General features: G+C 40.4%; 1 long non-coding RNA gene across 1 annotated transcript in view; it reads left to right on the top strand.

Annotated features, from left to right (window-relative positions):
* LOC140125683 (uncharacterized) overlaps positions 1-19950 on the top strand; it is a 70188-nt gene that overhangs the window by 26145 nt on the left and 24093 nt on the right. The window contains exons 3-4 of the long non-coding RNA XR_011854689.1: positions 16253-16318; positions 18624-18758. This is a non-coding gene — a long non-coding RNA (uncharacterized lncRNA). The remainder of the gene's footprint in view (positions 1-16252; positions 16319-18623; positions 18759-19950) is intronic.

Raw genomic sequence — 19950 nt, 5'->3', positions numbered from 1 at the left:
TGCAGCCCTTGTCACCACTATAGAGCCTTTCAGCCCCAGTATATAGTCTGCAGCCCTTGTCCCCATTATATAGCCATCCTGCTCCCTGCCCAACGTATGCCCAGCCTATAAGAAAGAAACAAACACTGTACTCAGTGTTTGTTTTTTTAACTGACTCGAGTATAAGCTGAGATAGGGTTTTTCAGCATATTTTTGTGCTGAAAAACTTGGCTTATACTCGAGTATATATACGGTGTACAGCAATAAGACCAGAAATTAGAGCCCAAGCTGATGGTCTATTAGCTAGTTTTCTTTGTGACAGAACTTTAGTACTGTTTGTATGTAAATAGGAGTCTGTCACCTCCACCAAGCATTATACTTTCCTGGCAACATAATGTAAAGAAATGCTCTGTGATTGCTGTTACCAAGATATCCCCATTCCAATTGATATGCTAATGAGTCAGTGGGTTCACCCAGGTCATATCCTTAGCACCTTTAGCACTGATATTCCTGCCTAAATCACTTCTTTCTTCTTTCAGTGTTGCCCCAGGCTTCCTTCAGGGCAAATGTCCAGCTTATCTGATGAATGCTTCATGCAGGAATAACAGTCCATCAAGTGCTAAGGACACATCCAGGGGGCACCAACTGCCTAATTAGCATTTGGATAAAAATGGGAATTTCTCAGAAATGGCATAATGGACAGAAATAATGAAGGTATTTTTGAAATCATAGCACATTTCTTTACAACATGCTGCTGGCACATTATTGGTGGGGGAGCTAGACTACCTTTATAGGAAAGTTGTCACCAGATAATTATCTATTTTTCAACCAAAATTTTATTTTACACATAACTTTTAGGAATGTTTGATGATACCTCTACATAAAACAACACCAGTATTGCCTTCACCACTAACAATAGATAATATCAGTTTTTTTACACTTCCTAAACGCACAGAACTTGTTCAGAAAATGCTCTATAAACCTCAATAAATGGGCATCACACCATTGCCCATGGTTGTGAGGTTGCTGTTAAGCAAATTACTAAATGCTATTACTAGAGTTCAGGCAAGATGGCAGCCCCCATAAAAATAGAAAAAAATCTACATAAGGTAAAATCAAAAAATAAACACAAAATAGCAAAATGAAATACACTTTTAGATCTGATTCAAATTATATAAAATAAAAGTTGGAGAACAATTGGGGCACATTGACTAAAGGCTGTGCACCAGTTTTCTGCCGCACTTTGCATGTTATTTTAGGTGTAAACTGTTTGCACAGGTTTAAGAAGGCCCTGTTCCACATTTGTTTTGCAAGAGATCCTTTCATGGCACAGCTGCACTAGGGGGTGTTCTGATTAGGGGGTGTTCCGATGCTCAGTTGGACCATGCATCAACAGAATTGTGTTGTACGCCCCATGTTAAAGGTGCACCAAAAAAGTTGGTGCACTCTGTCGGGGCAGTGCAGGGAGCGCCAGATTCATATAGAACGGCCCCAGAATTCCTGAATCTTGCGGATCTTGCACTATACACAGGCAAACTGCATTTAGTGTAGTTTGCACTACTCTTTGTAAATGTGCCCCATTCCTTTTAAGTCATGTTCACTTTCAAACAAATTGCATATAATTCCATCTAATATCTGCCCCTTTAACCATTTAATGTGGTGGTGCGCAATATGTAAGATTTTCTTATTCATAAACCAAGAGAGAATTCTTTTAATTTAGGCTCCGTGCACACCTTTTCCAAGTTTTTCCTCTAGGATACCTGCACACAAACAAGGCAAAAATCAGCTTAGAATGACAGACAATATTGGGAAATATCTATCATCATTGTGCGCTGGCATATGATAGTCCAGCTGCTGCTTTTTCGCAGCACGATACATCAAGAGGCTGAAATGTCGGCGGCTGCAGCAAGTGCGCAGGCGTGGGGACAGTAATGCTCTGCACCGGCCCCCAACACAGGGCTGGGCGCTCCCCCCCCTTCACGTTCCTTCACGCCCCCCCCATGAGCGTGAAGATGGCGGATACAGATAAATAATCACAATGCTAACAATAAGCTAGCATTTGTGATTATTTCAGGGCTTCTACACCACTGACATGCCACACGTCGGGACGCATGTCTGATGGGAGTTCACTTGCACCAAAATTGCAACTTTTTACTGCAACTTTCTTTTTATGCGTCCACATCTGGATTTCAACCCCTTACCACGTTTCACAGGCTGAGCCCTCTCCATACAAGGTGGGCGTTAAAGGAAATCTACCATTTGTTTTTATGCATTGTGAACCAAACATACCTTGAGAATGCTGTAACTACACTAATGCAGAAACATATCTCCATTAATCCCAATTATAACATTCAGGACCTTGGGAAAGCTGGTTGCTGCTGACAGCAGCACATAAACACATCACACTGAGGTTCCCGAACTGCCCAGACAGAACTAATCAACCTGAGCTGGATGACTCATACACAACATTTGGGATGGTGCAGCGATTAATTACTTCTGCCTGTCCGGGACAACACAATGATTACATAATTTTCTTGAGCAGTGCATAATTAGAGTAAGGGGAGAAGCACCGTGCCCCAGCACAGGAACGACAGAGTCTCATTATCATAATTTTATAATTGTTTTTTCAGCTAAACCACTCAGCTCAAGGAATAAAAAAGATATGTTTCTGTATCAGAGTACCTACAGCATTCTCAAGGTATAAAAGAAAAAGTGTTTTTGTGATGCACACTATCCCTGCCAAACAGTCACAGATGGATCCCACATCTAGCAATTAGTAAAAATAAAACAGTCTGACCAGAGCTCCTTGTGTGTCCTTTTATATATCCTTTGATATCCTTCCATCCCTTATATTGAAAAAAAAAAAAAAAAAAAAGATATTTTTGCATAACTCATTTCTATATAAAGTGAGTTATGCAAAAATATCTTTTTTTTTTTTTTTTTTCAATATAAGGGATGGAAACATATACCCTTCATTGAAGATAAATTTACCTCTTAAGATGTTAATCTTTCGAATTGATTGGCCAATAATGAACTAAATTCTTGTTTTTGTTGTAGTGTGAACAGGGACTAAGTTACTCCTGCTCACGCACTGCTTGTTATGTGTGGGAAGGTAGGGGTTAAACATTGAACATGGGGGGGGGGGGGTGTCTACAATATGGGGAAGAGGGTGTGAAGTCTTGGGATATACTAGATTGGATAAAGCTGTGTAACAACAGATATTTTATTTTCCTCCTGGTAGAACATTCTTGTTAGTTTTTTATATATTAATATTGTATGTATACTAAATAGTTGCTAAATGGTCTGATGTATCTATTTTATAATAGAATGGAAGGCAGTAATTGTGCTATGTGTAAGGTATAAAAAGATTGAGAGGTTACTAGTCAGCAACGCCCCGGAAGAAGCCGTGGTAGCGAAACCCTGGGTCGGGCGAACTAGCGAGTCTGGCGTCCACATGGTGGATTTTATATGCGCATGTTTTTATTCTATTTTGTGAGTATGTTTTAATAAAATAAACTCCATATATTTGAACATACTACCCTATCTGCTGCTTAATCTCTTCTATAGTAGCTGTACACTATTTGGCTACAGGATGCAAGAAAACGCAGATTAAAACTGAACTGAATAGCGATCTATTCCCATCCAAATACCGTTTGTGTGGAAGTGTACTGAAGAATTTGGAACATAGTTGGGAAAGGAGTGAAATCATCGATTTATCAAAGGATATATAAAAGGACACACAAGGAGCTCCGGTCAGACTGTTTTATTATTCTCAAGGTATGTTTAGTTCATAATGGTAGATTTTCTGTGAAAAATTCTTGCATTTCTACCTTTGATAGGCGAGTGGAAAAGTGACAAATTGTGAATAGAATAATTTTGACACAAATCTACAAATGCACCAAAAAAGTCACAAATATAAGAAAGATAAAAAAGCAAAGCGTAAGATAAATGACCCCCTATATGTGATCAGTGAGGACATGCTCAACTTTTCTACAGATTGGTCAGACAGTCCATTAAAATAATGTCCCTGGGCACTGATCCATTCTAAGTTATTGGGGCACATTTACTAAGGGCTTTGCTCCTGTTTTATGACGGACTTTGCATATTTTTGTAGGTGGAAACTGCTGGCACAGGTATTTAAGAAGTGTCCGCGCCACTATTGTGTAGCGTGCAACCCTTTTGTGAAGCAGCTGCACTAGGCATCATGCAACACAAATTAAGAAGTGCTCCGGCAGTCAGTCTGACCGTGCGCCGGATTTAACATGCAAATTCTGTTGCACGCCCTATGTTAAAGGTGCACCACAAAAAAGTTGACCAGTGTCAGGAAGTGCCAGATTCATGATTTCTGGCACACGTTCTTAATGATTCTGCCACACCGAGCATTATACATGGGCTGAGCACTTTTAGAGCAGTTTCCTACATTCTTAGTAAATGTGCTCCATTGCCTTTAGTGCAGCCGTATTAAAACAAATTGATGGCACAATGCATGTTTTATCCACTGTATTGTAACACTGGCCTTACTGAAACCCTACCATTTAGCACCAGTTCCCCTTGAAGGTATTGATGCCTGCTTTGTACATCTGCATCATGATATTGAGGGAAATAATCCGAAAATGCTGTCAATTTCACATAAAAGACACAGTTAATGTATTTAAAAAAAACCTGCAATGTTTGAAGAAGACAAAATAAGTGTTATCTTGCATTAGCATACTAAATGGATTTTTTTTTATTAGTGTGAAGACTTTGCAAAAAAACTGTATCAATTAGAATAGACCTAGCTGTGAATTTGTAATGGAAAATTCTTGTTATTATTCATAGTCATAATACACCACAACATGCACTTTTTGTGTCCCGCCAATTGGAAAAACAAATGTTCTGAATGATTTGGATTTTATTGAGACGGTAAACAAATGGATTGTAAAGTCGCCCATATAAAACTGCAGGAGTTTTATGTGACTCGTGCAAATGTCACCGAGAAATGTGAAATGTCTACAAACCATCCACAAAATTATGTTAATGTCACCTTCCCTCTGGTTTCTTAATACCTAGCTTGGAAGGTTTTATTGCTAATGTTCTTCATTTTTATGTGTATTTCATTGCAACAATTGTTATTCTTCTGACCTTTATTTATTAATCATGTGCTTTAATGGAAACAATAACTAATAAATAATAAAAAATTAAAATCTGGCATTGTATTTTATTAGTAATGAACTTTTCCTAAATATGTTAGTAATTCTATTTCTCGGGGAGAACAATTGGGATAAAGTTGCCTGTTTCACAAATAAAGAAAGAAAGGGCTGAAATGCTGTGACGACAATCGCTGTGATCTAAAAGGAGAAATAAATGTAAGAATATAAAGTGTTATATGAAATCTTCTTTAGTGAAATCATATACATGTAGCATTAATTTGTGATTTGTTCCTCATGCTCATTATAGAGCTAATGCTATATCTCTGCTGAACTTCTAGCATTGATGGAGACTGACTAAATGAGGCCCGCTTATTTCTTTTTACTTCTTTCCCCCCTGCTGCTTCCTATATTGTGCAGCATTGATTGTCCTCTATACCTGTTTATTCTCTATAGATAGTTTACAATGTAATTTCCATAACCTTCTTACTCTATAATAAATCCTGAGACTGTTTATTCTGCTTTTGCTTTTCCTTCACTTTTTTTTTAACCCTCTCGGTGACTCTAACAAGCCATTGGTTACTTTATAAATTTGGTGTTTTTTATAAGAAAACATAGAATAAATGCTAGAATTGTGGTATCATTAGTGGAAAAAATCTTAGTGAAAAACTCTGAGCCCTCCTGTACACGAATGTTTGCAGTCCGTGTGCCGCACATCCTCCAATGACAACATTAAAAGTTTGCTCGGACCCACAACCAGGGGCGAATTAAGACTGCCATGGTCGATGGGCTGTATGAATATTATAGCCCAGGGGTTGGGAACCTATGGCTCGGGAGCCAGATATGGTTCTTTTGTTGTCTGCATCTGGCTCTCAGACAGATCTTTAATAAATAGTGATGGCTGCTGTGTGTCTCTTACACTGATTACACTGATCACTGGACACAGACAGCGATGTTACTGCTGCCTACATCCTTTGTACGACCCAGGTGCCATTGCTGCCATTGTCTAAGCCAGGGTCAAAGAAAAGAGCGCGGGAGCGATGAGGAGCTGGCTGCAGGGAGCGCTGGTAAGTGAATATCAATTTTTTTTTGCTGTGACTACCTATATACTGGGGAGCATGTGCTGTGGCTACCTATTTACTTGGGGGCATGTGCTGTGGCTACCTATATACTTGAGGGCATGTGCTGTGGCTACCTATTTACTTGAGGGCATGTGCTGTGGCTACCTATTTACTTGGGGGCATGTGCTGTGGCTACCTATTTACTGGGAGTATTTGCTGTAGCTACCTATCTACTGTGGGTATGTGCTGGGGCTAGCTATCTCCTGGAAGGCATGTGCTGAAACTACCTATCTACTGGGAGGCATGTGGTGGGTGTCAGGGTTTGGAGTAGTGAACCACCGCGGACGATGATGTAAGCAGATGTAAGCAGATGATGTAAGCGGAATCTAAGTGGCACCCGGTCTTCACCAGAGCCCGCCGCAAAGCAGGATGGTCTTGCTGCTGCATGGTACCACCAGGTCATTCCACAGACGTGACTTGTCCACGTTGGCAGCCAAAATCGAGGTACAGGATCACTAGCCAGTTTCATGGTCAGGAACAGGCAGACGGTCAAGGCAGGTGACAATGATGCGAGGTCGGGGCAAGAGGTCAGGGCTGGCAGCGAAGGAGCAGAATCGGGAACAGGTCCGCGGCAGGTCAACACTTGGGTAGGAAACACTGTGGAAAGCCTCCTCATGGGCATGAAGCACTAAGATCCAGTGGGGAATGCTGAGTCTATATAGGAGTCCGGGAAGTGGGTAGCACCAATCAGTGGCGCGCTGGCCCTCTAAATCTGCGAGTGCCGGCACGTGGAGAAGTGAGTGAGCTCGGAAAGGGGCGCCGACACGGAGAGGGGCACAGGTGTGCCTGTGATCCGAGACGTAGATCGCAGGGGCCCCCATGACACGGGGACTACCTATCTACTGGTGGGCATGTGCATATTGTACGGCTCTTAAAGGCCAAAAAGGTTCCTGACCCCTGTTATAGCCCCTACAAGTTTTAAAATTCTCTTTCTACATATGGTACTAGAATCAAGCTTCTTGGGGAATGGAGGATGTGTCCCTTCTGTCTGTTTTCAATCTGCTGTTTCAGGACCGTTGGTGGACCTTCAAATGTCCTGAAATGGTTCTTGTGTAAATGTGTATTATGAGCAGGAACAGATGTATGAGGATTTCATGGGTTAGGGTCCTTCTCAGTATAAAATTTGGTAAGTGGTTTGGGTGGCCATGGGCCCCTTGAAGGCTTGGAACCTGGGCTACCGCCAACCCTGCCTGTATTATAATCCACTACTGCCCACAACACGGGAGTAAGGACCATCCTCATCTTTTACAGCTTGTTCCTGCACAGGTCTGTGGAAACCAAGGTTGTGTGCATGAGATCATATGTACACAAGAGCAATTGTTTGCACAAGTGCTAACTTGCCTTACACTGCATTTATTGTTTTTTCATTTTTTTGTACAAAAAAGGATATTTCTTAGCTGTAAAGGGCTTGGCTTCACTGATAAGTGGGCTTGACCTAAGTTCAAACACTGTCCGCTAACATTTTGGTGAATTTTTCAGACAGCGACTAATGGAGATATAAAGTTAGATGAGAAAGTCATAAACTGTGCCAGACTTATCATTTTGGATTATGAAGGGTGATTAATCTGGAGAAATTTAAGAATATCTAGTATAACTTTGCAAAATCTTTTAGTAAATGCTCATCAACACATCAATATGTTTCTAGGGCAAAAACAACCGATTTGGTATTGAAAGTGGATTGAAAGTTAGATTTTTAATATTTAAGATCCCTAGCTTGTTTTGGTTTCATAAAACTTAACCTCAATAATGTTTTCACTACTAAATTCCCCTTTTTTTCTGGAAACAGCATCACTCTGGCCTATTCATTGATAAACATATCATATACCGTATATACTCGTGTATAAGCCGGCTTATACACGAGTCAATACTTGTAAAAAAAATAATTAAAAATGGACTAAAAAAAAAATAAACTATTTACTCACCCTCCGGTGAGCCCCGATGCGCAGCGCTGCTCCCCCGATGTCATCGCGGCTCCTCTTCTGGCTTCCCGGCTCCTCTTCTTGCTTTCGCGCCGTCTTCTGTCTTCTTTAACATCGCGTTGGGCACCGCCATTGTTCTTCTCCCGTGCGGCGCCTAGTATGACGTCAGCAGCGGCACGTCATACTAGGCGCCACACGGGAGAGAACAGTTGCGGTGCCCAACGCGATGTTAAAGAAGACAGAAGGCGGTGCGGAAGCAAGAAGAGGAGCCGGGAAGCCAGAAGAGGAGCCGCGATGACATCGGGGCAGCAGCTCTGCGCATCGGGACCACCGGAGGGTGAGTAAATAGTTTTGTTTTTTTTTTAATTCTGGGCTGACTGTATACTACTGGGGGCATGCTGTATATTACTGGGGGGCAGGCTGGGGTGGCTGTATACTACTGGGGGCATGCTGTATACAACTGAGGGCAGCATGGGGTGGCTGTATACTACTGGGGGCAGACTGGGGTGGCTGTATACTACTGGGGGCAGGCTGGGGTGGCTGTATACTACTGGGGGCATGTTGTATACTACTGGAGGCAGGCTGGGGTGGCTGTATACTACTGGGGGCAGGCTGGGGTGGCTGTATACTACTGGGGGCAGGCTGGGGTGGCTGTATACTACTGGGGGCTAGCTGGGGTGGCTGTATTCTACTGGGGGCAGGCTGGGGTGGCTGTATACTACTGGGGGCAGGCTGTATACTACTGGGGGCAGTCTGGGTCAGGCTGTATACTACTGGGGGCAGGCTGTATACTACTGGGGGCAAGCTGTATATTATAGGGGGCTTGCTGGCTATATACTTGGCTGGGTCTGTGACCAATGCATTTCCCACCCTCGGCTTATACTCGAGTCAATAGGTTTTCACAGTTTTTGGTGGTAAAGTTAGGGGTCTCGGCTTATACTCGGGTTGGCTTATACTCGAGTATATACAGTATTTTATCATAAAATATTTTAATTATTTTAAAATGATTTGTTTCTCAAACTGGGAGGACTATATGTAGTTGGAGCAATCTCTGGTTTATCATTTACACTTGACTCTTTTTGCTCATTATCATACTCTCTGGAGAAACATTTTAGGATGAATTGGGGAAATATACAAATATACAAAGATTGTTGCAGCTAAAAAATAAATTCATTTTCATCATGAAAATTCCAAATGAAGCTATCTGGTGAAAGTCTTCTGTGCACCAAGCTTATACTTTCAAGCACGTCTCCAGGACTTGTAATATCTTTTTAGGCAAGCGTATCACACTCGCTAACTGCATGAAATGTCAACTCTCTCTTTACTAATCCATCCTAACTCCTCCTCCCATTGCTTATCCAGCAAACACCAGATAGATACCAAGCTCCAGGCTTTTCTGCAGTCACTTACACCTTGCACCTTGTATATGAGAGGATGGCTGATGGCTGGTTTAAGCAGCAGAATTTTTATTTTGTGTCTCCCCCTTCATCCTCATAGACCAGTCGTGGCAAACATATGGCACTGGTGCCAGAGGTGGCACTCGGAGACCAAACAATTCACCAGACAGGGTTCAAGGTGAGCTCCTGCAGTCCACTGATGTCCAGGACATACCAAGCTAAGCGCTATTTTAAAGCATCACATACTGGGCTGCCTGGGACTAAAAGAGGAGGGAGAAGTTATAGACAGAGCTGGATTATCATTTTAGTTCCTTTTCCTGTTCACGCAGTTCTTAAACTGAATATCTCCTCCTCTTTACTGTATTGGTGTCCTCACGGAGCCGATACAATTGACAGAGAAGGGAGCAGGGACCATGTTGGCACTTTATGATACATAAGCAGGTTTTTATGGTAGTTTGAGCACTTAGTGTCTAAAAGGTTCTTCATCACTGTCATAGACTGTAAGCTCTTGTGTCACCCCTTCATACTCAAAGTCTGTAAGCTCTTGTGAGCAAGGCCCTCACCCCTATTGTTCCATATCACTGTTTTTACTCTGTAATGTAATATTATTTTTGTACAGGCAGTCCTAGGGTTACATACAAGATAGGGTCTGTAGGTTTGTTCTTAAGTTGAATTTGTATGTAAGTCGGAACTGTATATTGTATCATTGTAATCCCAGCCAGAACTTTTTTGGTCTCTGTGACAATTGGATTTTAATAATGTTGGGTTGTCATAAGAATCAATATTAACACTAAAGCTTCATTGCAGACACCAGTGATAACTGTTACAGCTGATCATTGTAGCCTAGGGCTAAAGTACAATAAATTACCAATATCCAGTGGTCCGTTTGTAACTAGGGGTCATATGTAAGTCGAGTGTTCTTAAGTTGGGGACCGCCTGTATATGCCCCCTATGACTTGTAAAGCGCTATGGAATTTGATGGCGCTATATAAATGTCTAATCTACAGTTTACATTCTGGATAGAAACCAATCAATGCTCAGACTGACTTAAAATAGGACATTGGCGATGCTCACATGTTTCTCTTTTATATGTTTTTTGTGAATACTGCCAAGTAAAACTGATCGACGTTCCGGCAAAAAAAAAAAAACTTTTGGAAAAAAGTTCACCTTGCTGTTACACAAAGCCTGGCTCATCAAGGGAACAGACAGCATGAAGAATATTCCTGATGAATGAGGGCAGATCATTATGTGGGGTCAACAATTCACACTTTCAATTATTTTTCATTGCTTGCTTTGTGTTCTGAATCCTATTATTGAAGAATTGAAATCTCTAAAAGCGCACGACTGAATAAATAAATACTTTACAAAAAAGGGAGAAGAAAAGTCTTTTAAATGTTGCAGGATCTAATCTCCCGTCCTGGCAATAAACAGTCACTTTCTTCCGATAGGAGCTTTGGACCCCTTCCAAGTATTAGAAAGACCTTGCTTTCGCTGACCTAACACCTTCCTCTACACTAGCAGAGTCACATTGTGATTGATGCTCCATACATTCTAAATTCTAATCTCATTTCACCTTAAACACTCAAGATTTAGACTACATAGGTTTCATCATGCTGGCTAAGCTTAGGTGTTCTGTTACCAATCAATGGGTCCTATTCTTCTCATAAATGGAATACTTTGTAGCTAAATGACTAATTACCACTGTAATATAAGTGTTTTATACTGCAGCTTCAATGTTTTCCAATATAATACTATAAGAGACATTTTCATCCGCTATATTCATCCTCACTAATGAATAGGATAATTGGATATTTTTTCTGCCAACTGATAGATAAGGAGTGGCTGCAAGACCTCTCTTTCATTTTCCCTTTTAGCTTATTTATATATTTTACATATTGAGTCCATGTATTGTGACATCTTCTGTTTTTTTGAGCAACTTACTCAATGGCCCAGATTTATCTAACTGGCTGCGCCAGTTTTCTGGGGTACTTTGCACATAAATGCATGTGCAAACTGCTTGCACATGTATTTATGCGTTTTTTTGCACCAGTTTTGTGTCACGGTTGCAATGTGTTCATGGCAACACAACACTATGCACCCAAAGGGACATTGCAGTACAGATTTTCACCGGCCAACATATTTATGTTAGAAGTCTTTACATAATTGTGGTGCACTGCCGTTAAACTGGTGCACTCTGTTCAAATGGATTTGACCCACACAGGGTGCACCAGAATATTGAAGACCTTACATTGGTCTTCAATAATCACTCGCACTGCACTAAACACACTTAAACTGAGTCCACCAGTTTAACGGGTGCAGCAGTTTATCCGAATATAAAGATTCTGAGGCAAGGGGTCACATATTCTATACCTCTTTTGTGTCATCACAGGCAGGGAAGCTGGAGGGATGATAGAATCATATTTTGGTAGATGGCGGAGAGCTGTCATAGGGTGGTCCAGAATGAACCGACAGTCTCACTTCCTGAACCTAAGTCTGTGATCTTGATATATTTGGTGGTCAGCAGTGGGAAAGATTAATTTCTATTTTAGAACATTAGGTGCCGCGCTGTTCTCCATCTAGTCAGATAAGGTAGCCAACGCCTTGATAACTATATTCTCCAGGGTTGGGTTCTCCAAGGAGATCAGGGGACCCAGTTCATGTCAAATTTAATGAAGTGCCTCTAGAAGAAAATACAGGTTCAACACCTTGTGACCAGTTCCTACTACTCACAGACCGATGGCCAAAGTGAGTGGTTTAACGGAACCTTCAGATGCCCAAGGCCCAGACTGGGAACGTTACCTTCTGCACCTGTTATTTTCTTACAGAGAAGTCCGTCAGTCATCAACTGACTTCTTTCCATTTGAGCTCCTATACAGAAGAAGAGTACAAGGCCCTCTAGCCCTTAATAAGGAATAATGGGAGGGAAAATTTCGTACACCAGAGGTCTCTGTCGTATACTATGTTCTCAGATTCAGAGACCAGGTGCAAACCCTGATCAGTCTTGTCTGTGAGTACATGGCCCAGGCTCAGGCCAGTCAGAAAATATGGTATGATCGAAATGTTTAAAAAAGCGTTTATGAAGTCAATCAAAAAGTGTGTACCCTAAATAGTCACTCCAGACTTTACACAGTCTCTCACAGCTTTGAGGGAGGCCCTGGTAAGCTCACCAGTCTTGCAAAGCCCAGACTTCACTCGCCAATTTGTGGTACAAACAGATGCCAGCATGAATGGCCTAGGTGTAGTGCTGAGCCAGGTGAATGCCAAGGAGGGGGGGGGGGTACACACCATAAGCTCAGCAGAAAGCTGCTCACAAGTTAGGTGGCATATGCCACAGTAGAGAAAGAATGCTTGGCTATGGTGTGGGCCTTGCAGAAGCTACAGCCTTACCTGTATGGCCATAAATTCACAGACTGATCACAATGCACATAGTTGTTTACACCGGGTGGCAGGTGATAACGGGAAGTTGCTGAGATGGAGTTTGTCATTACAGCAATTTGAATTCACCATACAGCTCAAGAAAGGGAGTAAATATAAGAATATCTAAAAATAGAAGCGGTAGGCACCCCTCCCATCTAAAATTCATCAGGAATTCCACTAACACTATACTGTACAAGGATACTGGAGCAATAATTCAAAACCAGAGATCCTATGGTAAAAATTAATGTAATCTGGATTAGATTCTCTCTACATCCATTAATGAGGTCAGCAAAAGGTAATGTCCTCTGGCTTTCACAGCTAGAAAGACCCCTCTTTCTAAACACATCACAGGAATATATGGCATAATTTATATTTCGGCCACATACCTTTTCATAATAATTCCATTCGCCTGAACCTAAGTTCATGATCTGGACAATTATGTAAGTTAGTGTTTAAGCCTCCAAACATTTATTTTCTTTTTTAAAATGTTCAAAAGATTAAAACAATAGATTTCAGTAAGTTAAAAAGTGTGAAATGTTAATAAGCGTTTGTAACAGTTTGCCTGTTCCAGTCAGTGTGTCAGTAAGGATATGTGTCAGTAAGGACACTGCACCCATGGTGGCTTCAGCTTGTTTCTAGAGAGAAACTTGTGGAACATGAGGATTTTCCTGATTCCTGACATGTTTCTGTAATCTCCTGCTTATCATTTTGACTGTTTTTTTGCTCAATTACATGCTAACCCAGATAGGAAAATAAGCAATCTGATCAGATCCATCACACAGACACACACAAGAACAGTTCCTCCCATTTGTATGGCCCCTGATGTGTATGTCTGTGTCTTTAAATCCACCAGTACGAATGATCACAACATAGCTGAGGTGTGTCAATGGCATTTTTACCCTGAGACACAGGTAACCGCAAGGATACGCTAGCCCTCTTGAGCCTCTTCATACTCTATAACAATTTTAGCTATTAAAATATGGTTCCTATCTTTAGAAAACATGAGTATCCCAAAGGAGAATTCAACAGCACAAACACACCATAAAAGGTAATTTAATAAATGGTAAAAAATAAACCCTCCTACATTCTTACAATTCTAAATGTATGCCACATGTTTCCTATAAAAAACACGTTGAATTTATGCCCTCAAAATAAATTATGAATACACACATGGTGGGCATTGCTGTCAGTCATTGTACAAGACGGATCAAGACATTTTTGCAGTGGAATACCAACATGAGGGAGCCCAGAAGAAAAAAAGTTCTAAAAAAAAAAAAAAAAAATGATCTTACAGTTTATTTCCAATATTATCACAACAGCAAACACCAAAAACTACTTGGAAGACTCGTATCAGCCAGTTGTTACCACAGGGGGACATTTCTACCTGAAAAATGTTCATATCTAAAAAATGTAAAATATAAAAATAATACAGTGAGAATGCACAAATTGTTATATGCACCCCATTCAACTAAGACTATATCCATAGACATATATAACCATAACACAATAGAGAACCCACCTATTCCTACTTTATTTTGGTATTAACTTCCCTATTTACGATGTACTATCAATTAAAAAACATGTTTTATTGTTTTTATATCAACTCTTTGTGTAAAGAAACAAAAAGTGCAATATTTTCCATATTAAAAAATAGGTTAGGGATATTAAACCACATATAATTATTATAACTACACTTCAGGCCTGTAATTAATAGTTAAAGAAGAGTAGAATGGGAAGGGGGGGGGGGGGTGATGATTGGTCCTGACAGAGGACCAGAAAACACAGGTGCAGTCATGGTGCATTTAATAAAATCTTAATGAGTACTGTGGTAATTACCAATTTTCTGTCGTACCATGAATCTCGCCCGCAGCTTACACAGTTGCCATCCATGACATATGGAGTTGTTTTTTTTCATGAGTTTCCCCCTGCCAAACTGTACATGCATTGTGGGTATGAGCTAAGGATTTACAGGGTTTGACCAAGTTTTCATGAATAAACAATCTGATCAGTAAGGGTCAGACTGCTGGTACCTCCAGCGATAATTAGAAAGGACCATAAGCAATCTGAAGAATGGGAGTCCCATTCTGAGTAATGGGTGGAGCAATAGGTCGTTCATGTAACCTGCCACTCCATTCAATATTCAATAGTCTAAGAAATTGCCATGCACAACACCTTGGCTATCTCCATCAATCACATAGACAGTGAATGGGAGTACCAGGCAATTCCCAGCACTCCTATACTATTGAATGGAATGGCAGAACACATTCTCAACCTTGCAATCCTTCTTTTAGTGGATCTCTAGACCGCTGGGGGTACATTCCTGTGATTAGTCAGACTCTCACTTATCTTATTGTTAATCCTATCTTATTGTTACCACCTGATCTTATTGTTATCCCTTAACCTGTAGGGCAGTGATGGTGAACCTTTTAGGGCATGAGTGCCCAAACTTCAACCAAAAACCACTTATTTATTGCAAAGTGCCAGCGCAGCAATTTAAGCAGTAATTTATTTCTCCTTGTTCTTTAACAACTTTCAATCGTTCAGCCTCCTAAAGACACCGGTGAATTTGAAAGGAGGAGGGCAAATTTGTTTATCATTGTAGGATGATTCTGTAGGAAGATTCTTTGAGTCCTGTCTGGTGAACTTCATGATAGGGTGATGGCCTGGGTGCCCACAGAGAGGGCTCCGAGTGCCGCCTCTGGCACCAGGTTGCATGTAGGGTAACATGCAAACTTGTATGCAGTTGCCAATTCTTGTGGTAGGACAATTGTTGAAAACTGCTTTCACATATTCTACTTGTGTCCAGCCAGGAGAAAAATACATCTCCTAAGCCAGCACCAGAGGCAACCATCAAGGGCCCCTTGGGGGACTATAGATAGGTTAAAAAAAAGTTATATGTAGCATTTTGATATTTAACTCTTGCATAGGTCTGCAAAAAACGGATCCCATTGCTATTCCTCCACTGACTTTTCTGCACCTGGAGGGAAACTCACGCTGACCTTGTTCATATATAAAGCACCCATCCTTATGAAAAAGCCCTTTAACCCCTTCATTCACATGACCTTAAAATGCTTCTCTAGTGTTTACCGAGCCTGCTCATAAGTATAAGTGCTCACCTCCTGCATTGTACAGGCAAATAACATAAAATTATTCCCTGTAAATTAGCTTGACAATTTATTCTCCTATGAGAAATGAATTTCACGTATATTTATAAATGTGCTTGATGATCTGTCTTTTTCTTCTTTAACCTCACTGTGAATGTGATAGAGTGTTACAGATTCTTACTTTTACAGGATGTGGTCATCTGGGAATTTGCATTTATCATCAACTGAAGCGAAGTCAGTCCCCATTTTAGTTACGTAAGTAACACTGTTCATAGGCGTTAAAGATATCACCAATGATACAATCTAAAAGGAAATCTAAGTGTGAACACTTCAAGGAAATTTATAGCTGTTACAGATTGAAGGAGCCCAAGAACAGCGAGAAGCCTTATCATACACAGCAGTGTTCTACATTCTTCAGAAATACAATGCATGCTTTCAGTGTGAGATTCATTATGAACTGGGGATTTCCCTTCTTGTAATTTTTTGGTTAAAATAATTCTACTGAAACTTCATCATAGATTCGTTTTAACTTCTACTCAATGAACTTAATCAACTTTCAATGTAATTTCAAGTTAAAGTCACTGGAAATGGCTGGCAACATATTGACCATTGACTCACTGATGTGGCATGGAAATTCCCTTTCGAAATAGACTAAAAACTCACAAAATTAAACAATTATGTCAAATAAGTAAAAGTCAATAAACATAACAAATATATAAATGTTATGGTTTTACTTAGCAAGAGAAACATTTTAAAGGAAAGCTACCATCAAAATCACCAGGGAGACTTATGTATAGATCCAAGCACTGTGATTGGGATAATCTTCTTATATTTGTTATCAATGGCCTCCTTCCTTCTAAATGCAACTTTTAAAATTATGCTAATGAAACATAGGGTCTCTGGGGGCATTACCCCCTGCCCACTGTGTGCGGAAACGTGCACTGAATACTGGAGTGATATTAAATATCAGACAGAGGGAGGGGGAAGAGGAACAGGGGAAGAGTATGGAGTAGCTATGGTAACGCCCGCATCTCCATTGAATGCCAATTCAGATTCAGAATAAAAAAGTAATTTATTGTGGAAGTTAAAATATTTTAAAACAGGCTATGTCCTGAAAACCCAAGCAGGCCCTGGCCTCAAGGTGTTAAAGGGCTCTGTAACAAGTGCAGGCTGCAGGAGAATGAGTACACTGTCTCTAGGTATTTTTTACATTCTTTAGATTATTAAAAAATGTTAAAAATGTGTCACAGGTGCTCCCGAGACTTATATCGCGGGTCACGGGCTCTCCCGTGCCCCTTTCTCACCGGGCGGCGCTCGCGCCACTTACCTGTTCCCGTTCCTGTTCTGGCTGCTGTGTGCGCGTGTCCCCAACTCCTAGGGCACGCACGTGCCGGCTCCTGAACATTTAAAGGGCCAGTGCACTGCTGACTGGTGCTGCCCTTTCCAGGATATGGTTAAAAGCCAGCTTCTCCTAGCATACCCTGCCAGATCTTAGTGTTGAAAAGGCTTGTTCCCATGCTCTTTGCGTCTAGTGTGTTTCCCCGTCCCCTGACTTTGATCCCATGCTGCCCGTCCTGACTTCCTGCCTGAACCGGACTACGATTCTGCCTAACGTCTGCCTGGGCTGCCACTGCGGACAAAGTCGCACTTGTGGAACGACCTGGTATTACCAAGTCACAGGCCCTGGTGAAAACCTGGTACCACTTAGATTCCGGTCCCAGGTGTCTGCTTACGTCATTGTCTGCTTTGGTCCAGTTGGAGCCTGACACTATGACTATCCTCTCCATCTGATGGAAAATTACAACTACAGACGGTTCCCTACTTAAGGACAGCCAACTTACTGACGACCCCTAGTTACAGACGGACCTCTCTGCCCACTGTGACCTCTAGTGAAGCTCTCTGGATGCTTTACTTTAGTCCCAGGCTGCAATGATCAGATTTAAGGTGTCTGTAATGAAGCTTGATTCAATTGTCACTGGGGCAAAAAAATGTTGCCTTGAACTACAATTATAAAATATACAGTTTCAACTTACATACAAATTTAACTTAAGAACAAACCTATGGTACCTATCTTGTACGTATTTATTTTATTTTTCACCATGAAAACAAAAGTTTTTTGAGAAACATGGGATTGGAGCATAAAATACCACATTCACTTGTATTAACTAAGAGTAATGGATTCCTCTGCATGGCATCCATCCATCAGTGTAACGCCTAACAAAGTATTGTGAAAGCTTATGGAAAGCATTTGTTTCAATCTCATCAATTACAAGGTAATTACTCAAAATACTAACAAAATTTATAGAGACTTGTGAAGTGCCAATTAAAACTGCAGGCTTAGCTCTAATTGAAGTGAATAAGCTTCCAGTAACCAGGAACCTCCGCTAAGCAATGGACAAAGCTGTTTATAAGGTCATTCATATTTTTGGCCTGGAAAATGCACTTGAAAAGTTTACTGGTTACTCCTAAATGTACAAACAAGCTTTTTCTGTGCCACAATTACAACCTTTTTTGGAAAGTTGATGCCATCCCTTTAACTGGCCTTTTTTTGGTTTTAAAGACGGCTGCATAAAATTTTCCAAGAGGAGCATCACATGGCAGTCCTGGAAGGAGCCTTTACCCATAATAATGAAGATGCTGAGAGTTATTCTGCCACTTATGGGAATATTATTAATAATAATGAACTTTCTAGAAGGTAACAAGGGAACTTCATTTGTGGTTTTATACAGTAATGACATTTCTTCCGTGACAGAACATTTAAATGTCATCCCAGTCATAGGTAAACGTTGTAAACAATACTGGTAAAATCATCACAGCATGTACATTGTGTACTGGACAAGTTTTCTCTTAGCTATTTAATCTTTTGGGTGTTCCTGAAGACCTTAGATTTACCTAGTAGGCTCACTTACCTCAAAACCCCGGAAAAAGGTTCAGGTACAATTATAACAAAAGAACATGATCTACCTACATAGGGAGTGTCATGGACGTCATTTGGGTACACAAATAAGTTTTAAATTGCAAATTATCCTGTGATGTCTGTGTGATAAGTTTCTGCTCTTCGGGATGAAGAGGAAAACATGCAAATGTAACCTTTACACATGAAATCTGATAAGACTTACTAACGTTTATTGATCGTATTTAGAAAAAAATATGTCTGCAGATCAAATAAAAACCTTTTGATCCTGCAGGATGTTACTGACATAGAACACTGCAACATAAGATAAGGATTCTCCGCTAATTTATTATACTTTAAAGGGTTCTCCTCTTTAAAGAAACATCATCTAACATGTCTGTCTTGGTTTAGATGTTGGAACCCGCAACTTAGCTCCAAAATTTATATTAATATTTGTTAAAAACTGCATCACAAAAGGAGATGATAGTGTTATCCAAAATACGAAAAGTAAAATGGGCCCAAACCTTCCCCTGAGGGTCAAAATATCCTACAGTATACCATGAGAGGCCCAAATCCTGCTGAGCCAGTTGAACGTGTAAAACCACCAGTGCAATGAAGAAAAAAGAAGAAAAAAGCAGGTAGTTGCACAAAATATTTATTTTATAAATATACATATATATATATATATTATTACTAGAAGTTAAGACTGTGGTACTGACCATAAAATAGGCAGTATGTAACATACACACATATAAATAAGATAAGCCAAAAACTACTTTTTAAACAGTTCATCTCTCTCTCTCTCTCTCTCTCTCAATATTATTAAAACACAAAGGAGTGGATAAACAGTGTGTATGAACAGTCACATGTGTGGGTGTCCTTTTATAATAATATCATACATGAGAATATCTTTACTTGTAAATTTTCGGTACAACATTTAGATATGTTTTTTTAAATGTTTATTTTAGGATGATGCTGTTGTGTTATAAATGGT

Source organism: Engystomops pustulosus, chromosome 4 (genome assembly GCF_040894005.1).
Source record: "Engystomops pustulosus chromosome 4, aEngPut4.maternal, whole genome shotgun sequence".
Lineage (NCBI taxonomy): Eukaryota > Metazoa > Chordata > Amphibia > Anura > Leptodactylidae > Engystomops > Engystomops pustulosus.
This window is presented reverse-complemented; position numbering and strand designations above follow the sequence as displayed.